The following is a 16089-nucleotide window of genomic DNA, read 5'->3' as shown; positions in this document are numbered from 1 at the left end:
ATTCTGATTAATGCAGGGTTCTTGTTTGGAACTCATTTAGACTGTGCAAAGCTGAGAAGCTTCTAACGTGACCTTTCAAACAAACCTGGGGGAGGACTTTTAGAGGAGTGTCATTAAGTTTATTGCTAGTATATGGAAACTACTGAATCACTGTCTGAACCTCTGATTGATCACCTGAGGCAAGCAATGAGTCAGATGTGGGAGCACAGGTGAAGGCAATTCAGCTGTGTGACCAGAAGGGGTGGGGCCTGGCTCCACCTCTCCTTGACTCAATTTAAGGGCTGACTGCTACTAAGAAAAGATCTCTCTCTGGAGATTGCTCCTCTTGGAATTGTATTCTGCAAGCCCAGGGCAAAGGTAAGCTTTTTCCATTCATTTCTGATTATTCCTTTCCAGTGTGATAATCTTTACGGCTATTTGTTATCTGAAGACCAGCCTAACTTTTCTGTATACTTGTTGATTATGTATCTGTATACTCATTGATTGTACAGCCAGTTAGCATAATTCCATAGAAATCTGGTGTCCTCTCACATATATTCATACAGAAAATGAAAAATTGTAAAAATGAGGCTGTGGAGATATTTCTCCTAGAAGAATTAGTCCCACAGCATTTTAAGCTTCCTGCTCGATTAGCAGTAGCTCAACTTGGGGCTTTATTAACACTCATTTTATATCTGCTATGCATTTGAGTTTTGGCAAGCAGAGAATGTTTCAAATGAGCCGTGTATTTCCTTTCAGTAATCAGCAATTCTTAGTGAACGTAATCCTGAATTTCAGGTTCATTAAAGAAAGAGGAAAAAAATAGCCAAAACCAGTTAAGGTTTTGCATGGTTTTGTTGCACTGTAAAAGATTTGCACACCTTTACTCAGAAGTACTTGGTGAACCAGCTGTTAGAGGCTGACTCTTTCTTGCAGTCAAATAAGTAAGATTCTGTTCAGGAATTACAACTGCACTATTTTCTTTCCTTTCTAAAAGTACTTGATCTTAAATATTTAAGACTACTAATAACTATTGTTAAGACTAGGAAAAGACTGTATTTTTAACATCTGATTATATGGCCTTTCCTAAGTTGATACTTTGCTTATGAATTTGCTTCATTGCCTTCCAAATCCAACATCCAGTTGGCAGCCAAGATTTGACCCTTATTTGGGATCTCTGGATGGGCATGATAGTGTATCTGCAGCAATAACTGCGTTTTCTAAATCCTCTCAAGGTCAGGATATGTTGCCATTTGCTTCTGGCACTCTCAGGTTCCTCCAAATGAAGGTTGCAAATCTGCTCTGCCACAAATGAGAATATTGACACTCTCTTGAGACACGATAATTTGATCTTTCTTACTTTTGAGCAAAATTTTTTTTTTTCTTCCTGCTGGTGTGCATTCATGTTGTTTGTTTGTTTTCTTTGAAAGGCCAAACAGGAAGATTTTTCCAGTATATTTTAGGAGGTTCAAACATGTATTTCACTTATTCTAATTAATTTAGATTGGTGAAAGATGTTGAGATCAAAGCAAAAAAACTTGATGAGCTTTGGAGTCACAGTCTCTCCTCATTCACAGTTGGAATTAAGCTACAGCTGTAAGATTTGTCTTTAAGTTTCCAGTGCACCAAAAGATATTCAGACCATATGACTGAAGAAACAGAGTCGTCTATGAAAAGTAAAGTTGCACTCTGCCTTGTTTATGTGTCTTCATCAAGTTCACCATTAAGTAGATGGAAAAAAGGTTTTTAAACCTTCTTATGCATGGCAATGCACATTAGTGCTACTGCTGAAGTGGAATATATCTTTAGCGAAGGGAATAACAGTGACATTTGCCTTGCGTAGCAGAAATGCAAATCCTTGCTTTCTGTAGCCTAGGGCCTTGCTGCTCTTGTGTCATTGCTGTGCTTTGCAACACGTTACACTTTGTAAGAGAGAAGGATAGAGATGATTAGCTCTTTAAATAATTCTGCTTATGAGTAGTTAATCTAGATGAAACTCTTTAGCAGATCTGACTGTTGCAGTGCTTTCTGGATTGTGGTATAGCTATTTCCTGTTCGTACCATGGACCAGTCCACAGCTCCTGGGCTGTAGAGGTAGGCAAAAACACCAGAATGCAGAAGTAAGGAAGCAGCAGTGAGATGGTCCCTATGTCACTTCATTCACTAAGGACCATATGTACATACATACAATTATACATATAATTTATATAAGCTGACATTAAATATACATACGACTATTCACAATTTGCAATAGTACCAGATGGATGCATCCTCTGGTTCTGCAGGATGTCTCCACTTCTATACCTTTCTCCTCTTTTTATCATGTGTACTGGAAAAACACAGTTAAAAGACTGAAATAACAAATCCAGTCTACTTGCTTTTCTTTCCTCAAATATAGAAAACTTAGTTTTAAACAACTGTCATTTGGTTACTAGCAAATTGAGTGTTATTACTGCCAGTGCTCTAAATCTGGCTTTCCAGGAACTGTAAACTTAGTACTGTTCAGAATTAGAGGTGACTTCTAGGACTAGTTTCTGGGTCTGAGGTACATACCTTTTACTCTTGAAGAGGAGCATGTCGTTTGTGGAGTGTCTGCTCCACTGGCCTAGCAACAAGTTTGCTTACAGAATATTTTCTACTGCATTAATTGCTAAGATTTCATCTTCTAGTGGAAGAAAAAGAGCTATAGTTGCAGCCTCAGTGAACTCGTTGGTTTTCTACCCATTGTATTCGGCATATGCAGCAGCGAAATAATGCACAGGGGGCAATTCCAACAGTTCCTTCTGTACTTCAATATTCAAATAAAATCATTGAGATCAATGTCAATATAAAAATATACTAATTACCAAAGAAAGTGTTGAATAAAATATCTTATGCAGTGATCACCCAGATAAACAGTATGAAATCTAACAACAGAAGACTAATCTACCAAGGCAATGGCATTTTCTGGTTTCACATTAATATATATTTCCCTTGGTAATGACATAAGAAAAAGCTTGTTGGAGTCTTCAAAGCATGTTGCATGCCTCAAAAAAATAGAAAGGAGAGGAGAGAGAACTGAAGCCCTGCTACTAGTGGAGAAGTAGAAGCTTTAAAAAAAAAAAAAAAACACCCACAGAGGATAGATCAGATTTGTGATTTGTTCAAAAGTAGTGCGAATGATGAATGTGACAAAGAGCTACTACAGGAATATGGAGGTTAAATTAAATGGCCTACGTGATCTCTCCAGCGTGCTGACCACAACTAAGTATACAACCCAGTTGCCGTACCACATGCCATTTGCACCCAATGTTGGCAGTTGGGCCTTGTTAATTTTTTTATGCTGAGGTCATGTAGGACAAGAAAACAGTGTCCAACAAGTTTGTTACTCAGTTAATAACTACTTTCTGCTTTAACACAGAGTGATAGTATACAAGCTTTTTTTTATTTAAAGTAGAAAATTCAAGGTGTTCTAGTCTTCACATCTGTGTCTGAGTCCACTTGTTTTGTCTGGTATGAGGCAGCTGAATGGCTCCATACCACAGACAGGTGGTATGGAGCTGAGGAGAAAAAAGAATTACAACTGATATTTCAGTTTCATCAGCTATTGTCATCATTGATCCTGGAAAAGAAGTAAATTTGCACTTAACAGCCTTTTGTAAAGGGGTAACATAAATTCCATAACCAAATTTCATGGCCTTCAAAAGCAACTCAAGTTTCATTTTTGCATCTGCCTAGAGCTCGTGGAAATATTGTGACTGTGATAGATCAAAGAATTGAATCATCATGGATAATGATACTACACCTACTGTATAAAGACTCTGTGGCTTCTAAAGCTTCTGACATGCTAAAGTTCTACAATTTTCTAGGATTAAGGCAAGCTTGTTTTCAGTTCAGTTTTCAATTTCTCCCTTTTATACTGTTTAGCAAAGAGAAAAACATTTGAAACTTGTGAGTCTGATATTAGCCTTTGGCTCAGGTTTGTTTGGCCATTGTTCTTGATTTCCATGTCAGACTGCTGAAGTCTGGTTTGAGGGGAAGGGGAGTAAAGAGGAGACAAAGCACGGCAGAAAGCCTGACAGGCATAAATTTCACTTTCCAGAATGTCTGCGCTTGCAATCAGCAGTCTTAAAAAGCTCTGCTAGGATCATCAAGAGATGATGCCTATCAATCAGTCTTTAAACGCTGCCTGTTATGTTCACTTGTCAAGGGTAGAACTGAATCTACAATTCCCTGAAGGCTGTTTTTATTCCATTTTGCAGCCAAAGGAGAAATAAGGGGAGTTCTTCTGCTTTCCAATACATTAAGTGGTGTGGATCAAAGAGATTAGTATCATGGCCTAAAAAGTTATTTTTCAGAGCTATAATAGAATCTGTACTGCATTTTTTTTTTTTATGGAATTGCTTAAAACATAAATCAAGTCGCATAGTATTGATTGTAGAATATATTTGCAGATGTCACCCCTTAGTATAAAGAGACTTGGTATTTAAAAAAAAAAAAAAGTGTTTTACTTTCTGGTGCTGTAGGATTTTATACATTCAATAGGGTATATGCGAAAGGCATATAATTCTGAGTTCAGGCTTTTTCCAGATGACAGGCATTACTTTTATGATGCCCTGGATGGAATGACAGAGTAAACTGCCCTGATTTATACCCCATTAGATCTAGTGATACTGCTGTCATGACTGCTGCTCTTTCTCATTACGCAACATCATATACTCCCTTCTCTAGCAATGAAATACGTTGCAGAGTTCCCAAATATCAGCAACACAGGTCGATTTCCCATCATGTGTCTTACTTGCTCACCCTGGGAACTTTTCCATTTTAGACCTTGGCCTACAGATCCTCTTACGGATGGTTTCCATTCCGTTGCCTTATCTGGGGTATACATGTTATCTCATTCTTCATTTTAGATGTACTGTTTGGAGACAAGCACCAAAACAATAAATCATGGGACTAGGTTATTTTTAGGCCGTGTTTCCGAATCAACATTGAGACTATTTCTGAAGAACCTGCACAAGGAACTTATTGTGTGCATACACAAATAAATGACACAATTCAATGGTTTAATACTATCTGCCAAGTTAAACTACTGCAGAGCAGCTGTGTACATTTAAAATGATCCCTGGCACTTCTGAAGAGTTCATAAATCAGCAGTAACATACTTTCTTCCAATTAAGAGAGTTAAAGGAGAGAAAAAAAAAATTAGAAATTAATGTGTCTGGGGCATAAATGACATCTCTATAGGCTTGTGCACAAGGAACTGGGGGGGGGGGAGGGGGGAGGAATCAATGCTCTCTAAATTGTGAGGATTATAATTATTTCCCAATGCCTGTTTTTTAAGTGTTTCAGATGTTGTCAAAAGTATTGTTAGAAGCAGGATTGCTTGAAGCCAGACAGTGAAGCTAGCCCATGTCTACTGAATAAAACTCATCAATCAAAACACAAAAGTACCACATCAACCCTCAAACTATGGCTCTCTTTACTAAGAGTCGTGTTAGATGTTACCACCCCAAGTGGGTAGTCACAAGCCACCTTTTAGAACTCACTCTGAAAGTAATTGCTAAAATACTGATTATTGCTTTAAAGAACAAGATGGTAATGTTCCACTTCTAAACTTTCCTGCCAGTTTTCTGGCTGGTAACAACAGCAAGCACCACACTTCTGCTGAGTGACTGCATCATTGTCTTCTGCTATAGTAAACACAGGAGACATGCAAAGATAACAAGCATCCATGTGTCTTCACCACCAGTGGCAGTCTCTAGCATTTTTCTGCCTTGTACAGGTTCCCTCACCTTTTCACAATACAGTTACTTTCCTGTCAAAACCATATCCTCATCCCAATCTTTTGATACTGTTCGTATGTCTCTGGGAATATATGTATAAAATGTGTATTTTTAGTTTAGATCCTACTGATGGAAGCACAAGGAAGAAATGCATTAATAAAAAAAATTAAAAAAAATTAAAAATTTAAACCTAGTTGTTCTATTTATGAACTAACACCTATCTAAGCTATTCATGTCTCCTCTTGCTCTTCAACAGTTTTCTCAAGTGTTCTCCAGAAAGCTCCATCTGATGCAACTCTGGTTCCTCCTTCTCCTCGTTGAATTGTGGCCACAATCAGCTTCCCACAGCACTAGCACCTTAAGACACGTGGTTCTTGCATGTGAGCAACCTCATACGCAGGTAGGTTGAAAGACCTCAGGCAATCACCTAGTGCATCCTGCTGCTCAGAAGAAATTGTTAGAGCAGATACTTCTTGCCTGTTCAAGAGTTTTCAATATCTCCAAAGAGGGGAACTGTACAATCTAGCTGGTCAATCTTTTCCAGAGTCTGATGACTCTCATCCTGAAAGAGTTTCCAGCTTTCCAGCCTTTGTTTCTTCAACTGATTACACCTGAAATGGTGGCTCCATCTTCTCTACTCCTTTTTAGGGAGCAATTCCCAGGAAAACGCAGCACAGAAATGAATTAATTGTTCTCATTATTTAACTACTTCTTCTGATGGAGTAGATTCAGAACTAGCCCTCCATGCTCCAGGGGAAGGATATCTTCTTTCACTTTGTGTTCTGGCAGGATGTAGGACTAATGTATGTGTAATTGCCAGAGTGTCTGAAGCATGCTTGAGTCTGCTTCTTGTTAACTAGACCGTCATTTCCCATTTGAAACACAGAAGCTATGTTAAAGCGTACCCTCTTGTTTTAAGCTTGTAATAATCCAGGCCGTTTTTGTGGTAAACCAAGTGTGGAGTGGATAAGATTTGGAGGACTGGGAGACAAGTCTGGGTCAATGCTGTTGTATCTTGACATAATGAGTTCATAACATCATTTAGCTGTAACTCCTAAAGTGGAGCATAAAAGTTACAGCCTGGTATGATGTTAATTTAATTAGAAATAAAAGACTGGCTTTAATACAGATTTGTAAAATGTTTTGTAAGAATGCCAAATCATGTGATTCTTGCATGGATTTATTTCCTATGTCAGCTGTCTCTGGTGTCAACAATCTGTCTGACAGTCCAAACATGGACATTTTAGGCCCGGGGAGCTCCAGAAACTGAACAAGAGAGCATTTCTAACTAACAGCATAATCTTCTGGAAAGCCAGCAGATATTCTGGAGTGTCATAATGTCTTCTGTAGGTTCTTCATAGCTTATATTCATTTGACAATAACGATGATGAGCTCCTGTTCTTCAGATGACACTGATCTGTATATACAACATATGGACAAACAGGAGTTATTTAAACAAAGTTCAGAGAGCTAACCTGGTGAATCATACCAGCCAGTTGCAAATGGTGCTTACATGACTATCACAGAAACACAGAGGGCAGAGGCTGAAGGGACCCCTGAGTCCATCTGCTCTAATGCCCTGCTTCACCAGGGCTGCCCAGTGCTGAGTGTCCAGGCAGCTTTTGAAGCTCTTCAAGGAGAAAGACTCCAAAGACACGTGTTAGCTGTGGGTATGTCTTGTCCCACTGACTGTCTGGGGAGAGGATGCTGCATTTAAAGATGATGCTGGCGTTCCTCAGGGATTTGTTCTAGGACAGCCAGAGAACCTATATCTTCCAACAGCTATGGGCAAGGCCCAGTTGTTGCTTTACCTGGAAACTGATATAAAAATGGTTGTCATCAACTTTGCTTCTTTTGACCCCCTCAACTTCTACTAAGAGAAGTGAGATGTTTTCCAGGGGGAGCATCCTGTGACCATCATGCCAAACTAGTTAGTGATGAGAAAACTAGGTCTGGTAATTCCTAGTAGCAGAAAAGTGGGTAGTCTTCATCCTCCACTAACGCATAAGTGCTGGAGAGAGGGTTAGGCCAAGAAATGTGCTTAGATAGCTCAATCTCCACTATTAGATGCCCTTATCAGCTGCTGCTTGCCCAGAAACCAGGTATAGCACCCCCCACTTGCACAACAATTTATTTGGCCAGTTCTGGGCCAGTTTGCTTTGCTTTGACATAGATATTATTACAAAGCTGACCACAACCCCTGACAACTTCTACCCAAAATATCACTGAAAAAAGGAGGCCAGGTTAGGAGACAGCAGGCAAGGGTGAGTTTAGATGGTACGTTGATACTTTGGTCCTGAACTGTGATTCTGTGGCACTTGCTCAACTAAGCCCTGCAGCCATCAAGTCCAAGCAGCTCCTTGCATTTTTTTTATTTGAATAATTGACTGTGTAAGAGCTCAGCTCACCCACTAGGCAGGCCAGACAGATGCCAGAACCAGTGTCCCTACTCTGAGCTCATGGGTGAGATGCAGCACAAAGTGCTCCCCAAACACACCTTGAAACATTGCTGGATTTCCCCATTCCCCTTCTCTGGTCTGGGAAGGCTAAAGTCTAGCCAAGAGCCTGGAGAATCTTCCAGAGAACAAGCACCCAAAAATCACCCAGCTATGATGCCCTCTCCTGGTCTTACAGCTTAGAAATCAAACTGCCCCTCATGAACAAAGAAAAGCCGGCTTAATGTGATGAAATATTTTATAGTATCCAGTAACTAAATTCATTGAAAATTAAAGATTTTCCTTTTTGGAAAGCTAAGGAATTGTTGGTAGTAACTGTAAGTAATGCTGTAAAGTTTAAGGTTGTGAGGAAGTCTGTGTTTATTTTAGGGAAGATAGCAGAGCTGATTTGTTTTCTAGATTTTCATGCCCCTTGAAGAAGTAATATTTTGCAAATGTTCTTTAAAATTTCGGTCTCGCAGAGTCATATTAGGTATGCATGATTGTATCCCTAACTGGATAGTCTATTAAGGAATCCAAATAGCATGTGAAAAGTTAAAAATGCTTTTACAGAATATACATCTTACTTTGCCTGTAAATATCTGACAGAGATAAGAGATTTTTATGATCTACAAAATATTTTTTACTGTCATATTGAGCAGGCTTAAAAGCCAAAGTTCCAGTTAAAGCACGAAGTACGTAAAGACTCCCACCTAAAGAGCAGTGCAATAAACATAAAATGCTTTAAAACAATCATCATTTGCCCACTTAGAAAAAATATATACCTCATAGTTGTAGAGTACACGGCTAGATGGAAGGAAAATTCCACTGAGTATTTTATCAGCTGGCTGCCATTCTCTGTATGTGAGCCAATAAAAATGGAGAATTTTATTGGGAAGCAATAATTTCCTTTATATCAACTCTTGCAAGCACTATTACATCAAATCCCAAGTGTGCTCACAGAAACAAAACACCCTTTAAAATGTTTTCCCAAGATATGATGCAGCCATTCCATCTATCATTTGGATTCCACTGTTTTAACAAAATATGTATTGTCAGAGGGTTGAGGTTCAGACAACATAGCCAGGCAAAATGACTACAGGTTCAGTAAGGTTTTACTGCATTGCTTTTTGGTTTTAATTTTGGGGGGTCATAAGACTGGACTATCTTGGCTGTGATGTAACACAGCTCTAAGAGGTAAAGGCAGAAAGACCAAGGCTTTATTGAACAGCTCCGGTTACACAGGGAAGGGATGTGAAAAGCCTTTTCAACACAGGAAGCCATAGTCACTCCCTTGACCAGAGGCAACACTTTAAACCAAATTAAACAGAAGTCAGGTGACTAGTAGAGCACCTGCATATTCCCAAGACTGTTTGGCCATTGGTCTCGGGGACCCAACTGTCTGAACCAAAGTGTAAGTCAATTCTTTATGGCCTTAGAAAGCATTAGAGCTATCCCCCAACCATTTGTGTCTTTACTGCAAAGCTTTGCTGATACACTGAATTTAAATAATCTCCCATTTTGTAGCTGGCTGAGATGAGTAACAGGCCATCTCTTCAGCTCTGGCCTCAGCCTGGCTACAATAAATAAATTCACACTTTGTTTATGTACTTTTTGTTCATACATAACTTCAGAAACTGTGTAGCCACTGAAAGCCCAAAGGAGCCTTTAACAATATTTAAAAGCAATTGTTCTTTTGCCATCAGCATCACTGTGTGTTACTGCTTCTTGCCCAGCTGGCTAGTTAGAACCAAAGGTGATCAAGATATGAAAATCACTTAAAGCAGTGCCATGCAAATAAACAGCAGAGAAATATGTTCTTTGTCTTTGATCAACATATTTTGAATGGGCTCAGTCATGTGCCAATAAAAAAAAAAATCACTGATCAGATCTGGGGAAAAGACACATCTGTTGACACCAATAGCAACGGTTCTACTGTAGTTCATTTAATGATCTTTGATATTTATCTTCTTAAAGATGAGCCCCATCTACAGCATATCTTCATTTTTTCCTATTTCAGACCCAGCATACATTATTACGTTCATTATCCAGCGTAAAGCTTTCTCGCATCTGTCTTCAACTGGCATTTCTCTATAATGCAAAAATGAAATAAATCACTTAAGTCCCCAGAGCACCAGCCCAGCAGGAACACATAGACATCTCATGGACCTCAAGCCTGACCTTGGGAATGGAGGGATGGAGACAAATTATGGGACCACTGGTCTGTCTACAGAGCAAATGTTCCTGGTCTATCCCAGGGACAATTTCAACAGCAGTTCCTCTGGTTTGGCTTGGTTTACTTTGAGGTGATCTTTTCTCTCTTCTTTTTTTCTTTTTCTTTTCTTTTTTTTTGGTGTCAAGATCAAGAGGTCTTCAGGAGCAACGGAAGCCACAATGAGCTGCTTCTGCAGTGCCACTGGCCGGAGCCAGCACAGGAGCAGTGCCAGTTGGCAGCCTGTTCTGCCTGAAAAGAGGAAGGGATAGAAGGGGAACCTTCCGGCATGGAGTTGTCTGGTGCTTTCTCTGTTTTTTGCTAAGCCGAGACAGATTTAGAAACAAAATGTTCAGAAAAAAAGGACTGGAAGGGTTTTCTGTAGAAAAATATTGCAATGAAATACTGTGCCTTGTCAATTTTTTCCTTCATGTTCTTGAGTGAAACTGTTGCTGGGAATTTGACCTCAGGACCCAGAGAGTTTCTGTGAATCGCAACTTACATTTCAGGCAAGTGAGATACCTACAATATGTCAGCACAAGACTGCTGGCCATTTTCCCTACAAGAATACTGAGCCCTCTCATATGTCGCTGAGAGATTAGAGTGTAACTACTTCTGTTTGTTTTTTTTTTTTGTTTTAAGCAATTTCCTTTAGTGCTCATTGAATTGCTCCACGATACACTGAGCAACTTGTTTTCATATTACTAATGCAATTCTGCTGGATGAGAAATTTGTCGCAAAGCGTATTCTCGGTTTTAATCAAGCTCTCTTGGCCAAGGAAAGAAAGATATTTGATAGGAAGATGGGGAAATGAATGCAAGGAAAAAGATTTCTCTTTTCTGTCTACTATCTGAAAAATAAAAATACATAATTTTATTATAATTCATATAATTCATGTAATTCTGCTGGCCTGGCTCTGCTGAGTGCCAGTTCCAGTCACAAAATCTCAGGACTGTGGTGCTTTGAAGTCAACCGAGTTGCGCACGGGCAGTGCCATAAAAAGAAGAAAATAGTCAGAAAGAAATGTAAAAGCCATGTACACCATTTAATTGACATGACTTTGGAAACGCCTATGTGAGGCCTACGTGAGCAAAGTAATTAAAGGTCAAGCACAAGGGAGAGCAGGAAGAAAACTGAGAAGTAGCAATTAATTTAAAATATTTTGATGTTTCTCTGTGCAAATTCCATAATTTTCCTAACACAACACAACCTAGAAGTAACATTTTGCAGCTTCAGGATGCTACTCTGTGCTGGATACAGACACCTACCAAATACAGTATATCTAAGAGATGAATAAAAGAATCAATTGTTTCAGCTTCGGCATGATGGTGAACTTTGGTGGCATCCTACTAAAACACATAACATTTATTGCCATGATAAACTGCTCTTGAGGGAGTGATTTCCCTGCCCTCCCAGCTGGAGCTGTCGTGCTGCAATGACAGAGTGGGTAAGGAAGGGACAGAACAATAGCGAAGTCAAGGAGCTGGAGCCTGACCTTAACAGAGTGGGTGGTATTTGCTGCAGTCCAGAAAAGCAAATAACTCATTCAAAGGTGATAGATTTTACTGGGGAGTGGAAATAACAAAGCTGAGAAATAAAATAGAGCAAACAGAGTATGAAAGCATATTAAAGTAACTGAAGGGGAGGAAGCTTTTCAGTAGATTTGAATATCAAGGGAGGAAAGAGAAAGAGAGAGAAAAATAAAAGATAAAATAGAGGAAAGCGGAGAAAGGGATGGGGAAATAAGAAAAGCACAAAAAAGAAAAGGAAAAGTAAACAGGAAAGATCAAAAATAAAGAACAAAAGGAGGAAAAGAAAAAAGTGAAGAAACAGAAAAAAATACAAAAGACAAAGTAAACAAAAAAGAAAAAAGAAAAAAAAAGAAAGAAGAAGGAAAAAAAATATATATATATATAAGAAAAAAGCAAGTCTCACAGTTGCGAGGTGGTCTTGATTAAACGTATCACTCAGTAACACGTCCAAAACATACCAAGCCATGTCATGGAACACCTCGCCTGACAGCCAGTGTGTAATTGAGTAGTTGTACAGGAAAATTTGTTTCTGTTTTCTCTTATTTGAGACCAGATACTGCAGGACTTTCAGGCAGCAGCAGTATCCTTGGTCACTGTCTCAGTCAACATACAGGAGAAAAAAAACAGCTCTTTTTTTTTTTTTGTCCAGTGCAATTACGTGTACATTTTAACCATTGTGTCTATTGCCTTAATTTCTATACAGTCTAAGAATGAGAAAGGCCAGAGACCTACTCACCGATCTAAAAAATGAGGAGTTGCTTTGGTACCAATGACCTTAATCCTGTTGCACTTGCTGTGTGCAGACAAAACATGACACCGGCCGCAATGTGTGCATTTGGAACTTGAAAGGGGTCAGTTCTCCAAAGCTGAAATAAATCAGTGTGATGACTGACTAAAAAGTGGTATTGTTCAAGGATATTTTATTTGCTCAGAAAAACACCACAGATAGGAGAAAGTATTCTGGCTGAAAGGAGACACGGAAGCTACAACACACCATAAATATGCATCTAGAATGACAGAAAAGGAAAAAAAAGTGTCACTGAATTAAAATTACAAGTTTAAAATCTCATAGCTGGGAGTGTTCCAAAACACATGTAATAGAAAGTGCTTTCTCTCAGAGGCAGCTCCTGTACATATTGCATTAAAGTGTTTCAAAATAATGGTGTATTTAATCTTAATGTGCTTTTGGAAACAGATGTCTCTTTAGGCTCTATGTAACAGTGGGGAGACTGGTAAAGAAAAATTCAGGGGTGTCTCCAGCATTAGAATGTGCAGTAGTAGAGCAAGAGAAACCCCACTTTTGGCAGTTCCTGGGGAGAGTGTGAGTGGCTGGCCACCCTTTCTACAGGAACAATGGTCCCTGGCCCTTTGAAAACTTACTGAAAATAACTTGATTGTTACTATTGTCATTATTATTACTGTTAGCATGGCACACAACATGTTTGGATCCTACAGTCAAGGCAAAACTCTTGCTGGGTCCTACAACCATCCTAAAGATTGTACAGAGGAGCAGATAGCAAAGAGCCAATAATTAAGAAACTGGTAAGACACAAGGGCCGGGAAGCAGCCACCAGCCTCTGCAGAGGCACGTAGGCTCCAGTTTCTGAATGCATTTGTCCTGCTCTGCTCACCGGTTTTGTTCTTTTCAACACCATTAAAAAAAAAAATAATAATAATAATAAAAAAATAAAATATATAAATATAAAAATATATATATATACACTGAATAGTTTTCATTAATGGCTACTTTACATCTTGGGACTCCTGCAGAGTTGATAATTTGCAAGAAAAATATTCAAGAGCCAAAGCACTCTATGGAATACAATAAAACCAGCCCTGCCATCTCCATGAAACTTGCTTTGGGTATGACCCAGATTTGAGAGTGCTGTCTGCCTCCTGGATCCCATCCCTTCAGCTTCAGATCATGCAGTTCCAAGCATGAGTGGAAGCCCTGGAAGAGACCTTTCCCCAAAGCACAGACCACAGCAGCACCACTCCCCATACAAGCAGCCCACCTTGACAGGGCGGCTTGGGTATCCCTGAGACGGGTTGGTTTTCCCTTAGACTGTGAAGGTACCAGAGCAGCTGAGCTGTGGGGGCTGCTGGACACATTTTTCTGCCAGAACCACTACATTGCAGTTGGTTGGCTTTTAATAGCATTTGTGTGCACATGTTAAATATGGCCTCGCAAGTGCCACGGCAAGGTTATGATAGAAGGTATGTATAAACGAAAATATCTAAAATAAGTAATTCTTCATAATTCAATATGACATCCTTCCTTTAATTTAAACCTAATCAGGGAATAAGAAACTAAGAACAGCTGTAAGCATTCACATTACATCTCTCCAGGGAAAAGTACATAAAGTTAGGATTTGTTTTCACCCAATGGAAATTTTGCGATTTCGCACAGCCACTCTTTTTGTTTAAGCTTCTTCTTTATTACATTTTCCATAACAGAATTTACAATCCTCACAAAATAAAAAGCAATCCCTCTGCATTTTCCTTGGGCAGCGCTCTTGCCCTACCCTCTCCTGCTCTAAACATGAAAAGATTAAACACATAAGTGTTTCTGGTAATCAGGCTATCTCAGCTGTAAATTCAACAGGCAGGAAAGACCCTTTTTATTTGTTTTTATCAGCAAAATATTCCGGGAAACCCTGCATGGCACCACATGATGTGCACATTTCTGTTTTTAACGTTCATACCGTAAATAAGCTTTTAGCAAACCACAGCCAAAGGTCTTTTATAGCTCTCCCTTCTGCCTGTATCAATCTCTTGGACAACGGTGCTAAAATAAAACGCACAGCGAACTCAGAAGCAAGCACTTCCAGCTATTAAAGTGTTCCTTCCAGCAGGCATTCCCATACAGCATGTGGGGAAGCGTGGGACCTCGCAGCACAAAATGACACAGCCTCGGGACCCCAACAAGCCCTTGCTGCTAATGCAGGGTGAGATGCAATGGAAAAAACACGAGATAAGCAGAAGCCCGAGTCCTCAGAAGTCAACGGAAAGCGAATAATCCGATTACAGCGCAAGACTCTTGGAGAGCCGGACGCTAATGAGGGTTTACACAAAACACTCGGCTGCTGAAACTCGCTCAAATAAAACACACAGTATTTGTGAACAGCAATGCCTTATGAATCCACAGCTAATGCTAGCAACAGCCTCTTAATCTGTACATAATAATCTTCTGGCAGAGTGAAAAGCTGACCCAAGGCAAAGTTTAATGACCGGGCTGGTCACAATTGGTAACAATTAATTTTTCTGCAAATGTACCTTCCATGGTGGAAAGTACAACTATTAAACTTCCAGGCATGTTTCACTGAAATTTTTTTTTTATTAAAAAAAGGAGACACTACCCACCCTAAATACTGCACAAGACCATATTTGATATTAAATCTAGGAACAGTGGCAAGATCTTGCAGAAAAAGATGACAGATGAAACTGGGATATTTGAGTACGGTCACAGCCATGAGTTTTTCTTCTTCACAGACAGGAGGAACCTATGAAAAAAAAATGACTGTGAATTTTCCCTCACAACAAAAGACTGTGAACTTGACCTTGTAAAAGAAAAAACTAACATGCCATGAATGTACACTGGCTATTGAGAGCCAGTTGCCTTCAGCGGCTTTGCCCAGCTATATCAGCAGGCACAAACAGCCCTTGCCAGCCTAATCCAGCAAAGCATGAAAGTACCTACTCAGTTTTCAACTAGTGGTTTCAGCAGGACAATTCGTAGCACATAAAACCGTTCTGCTCACAGGTTGCTCTTCCCTGCTGGGGAGCCTGAGACAGCAGCTTTTGCCCCACTTGTTGCCATTCTGCAGAGCTCTGCCTGCAGGCAGGCATTATGTGGCTGGGAGTAAGCCTGGGCATTCCCCTCCTTGGTGGCCCTTCAGAAGATGTCAGATGCAGCCAGACTGCACTAAGGCTTTTTGCCACTGATGTGTTCATTACTGTTGGAATTATGTTACAGTTGGAACTAAAGCCGATGTGCTTTTTATGAGGACAAAGATGTGCTTGTTTGTTGGACTCTGATGAGAGAGTTGTGAGAGGGAGATTGGAAGAGGCTGTAGAAAGAAAACAAGACAAAGGAGACAGCCAAGAATTATTTTAACAATTTTTTTTGTTTTTAAAAAATGTTTTTAACACCCTGTTTTTAACAA

The 16089-nt window shown here is 39.6% G+C and overlaps 1 long non-coding RNA gene across 2 annotated transcripts; it reads left to right on the top strand.

Annotated features, from left to right (window-relative positions):
* Positions 1-220: 220 nt before the first annotated feature.
* Positions 221-12217, top strand: LOC104910632 (uncharacterized). Of its 2 annotated transcripts, none has more exons than XR_014882914.1 (3): positions 221-357; positions 6001-6144; positions 10200-12217. It is a non-coding gene; the product is annotated as an uncharacterized LOC104910632 (long non-coding RNA). The 2 variants fall into 2 exon arrangements; XR_793272.4 differs by having other exon boundaries at positions 227-357; positions 10541-12217.
* Positions 12218-16089: the final 3872 nt, after the last annotated feature.

Source organism: Meleagris gallopavo, chromosome 4 (assembly GCF_905368555.1).
Source record: "Meleagris gallopavo chromosome 4, MGAL_WU_HG_1.1, whole genome shotgun sequence".
NCBI classification, from domain to species: Eukaryota; Metazoa; Chordata; class Aves; order Galliformes; family Phasianidae; genus Meleagris; species Meleagris gallopavo.
This window is presented reverse-complemented; position numbering and strand designations above follow the sequence as displayed.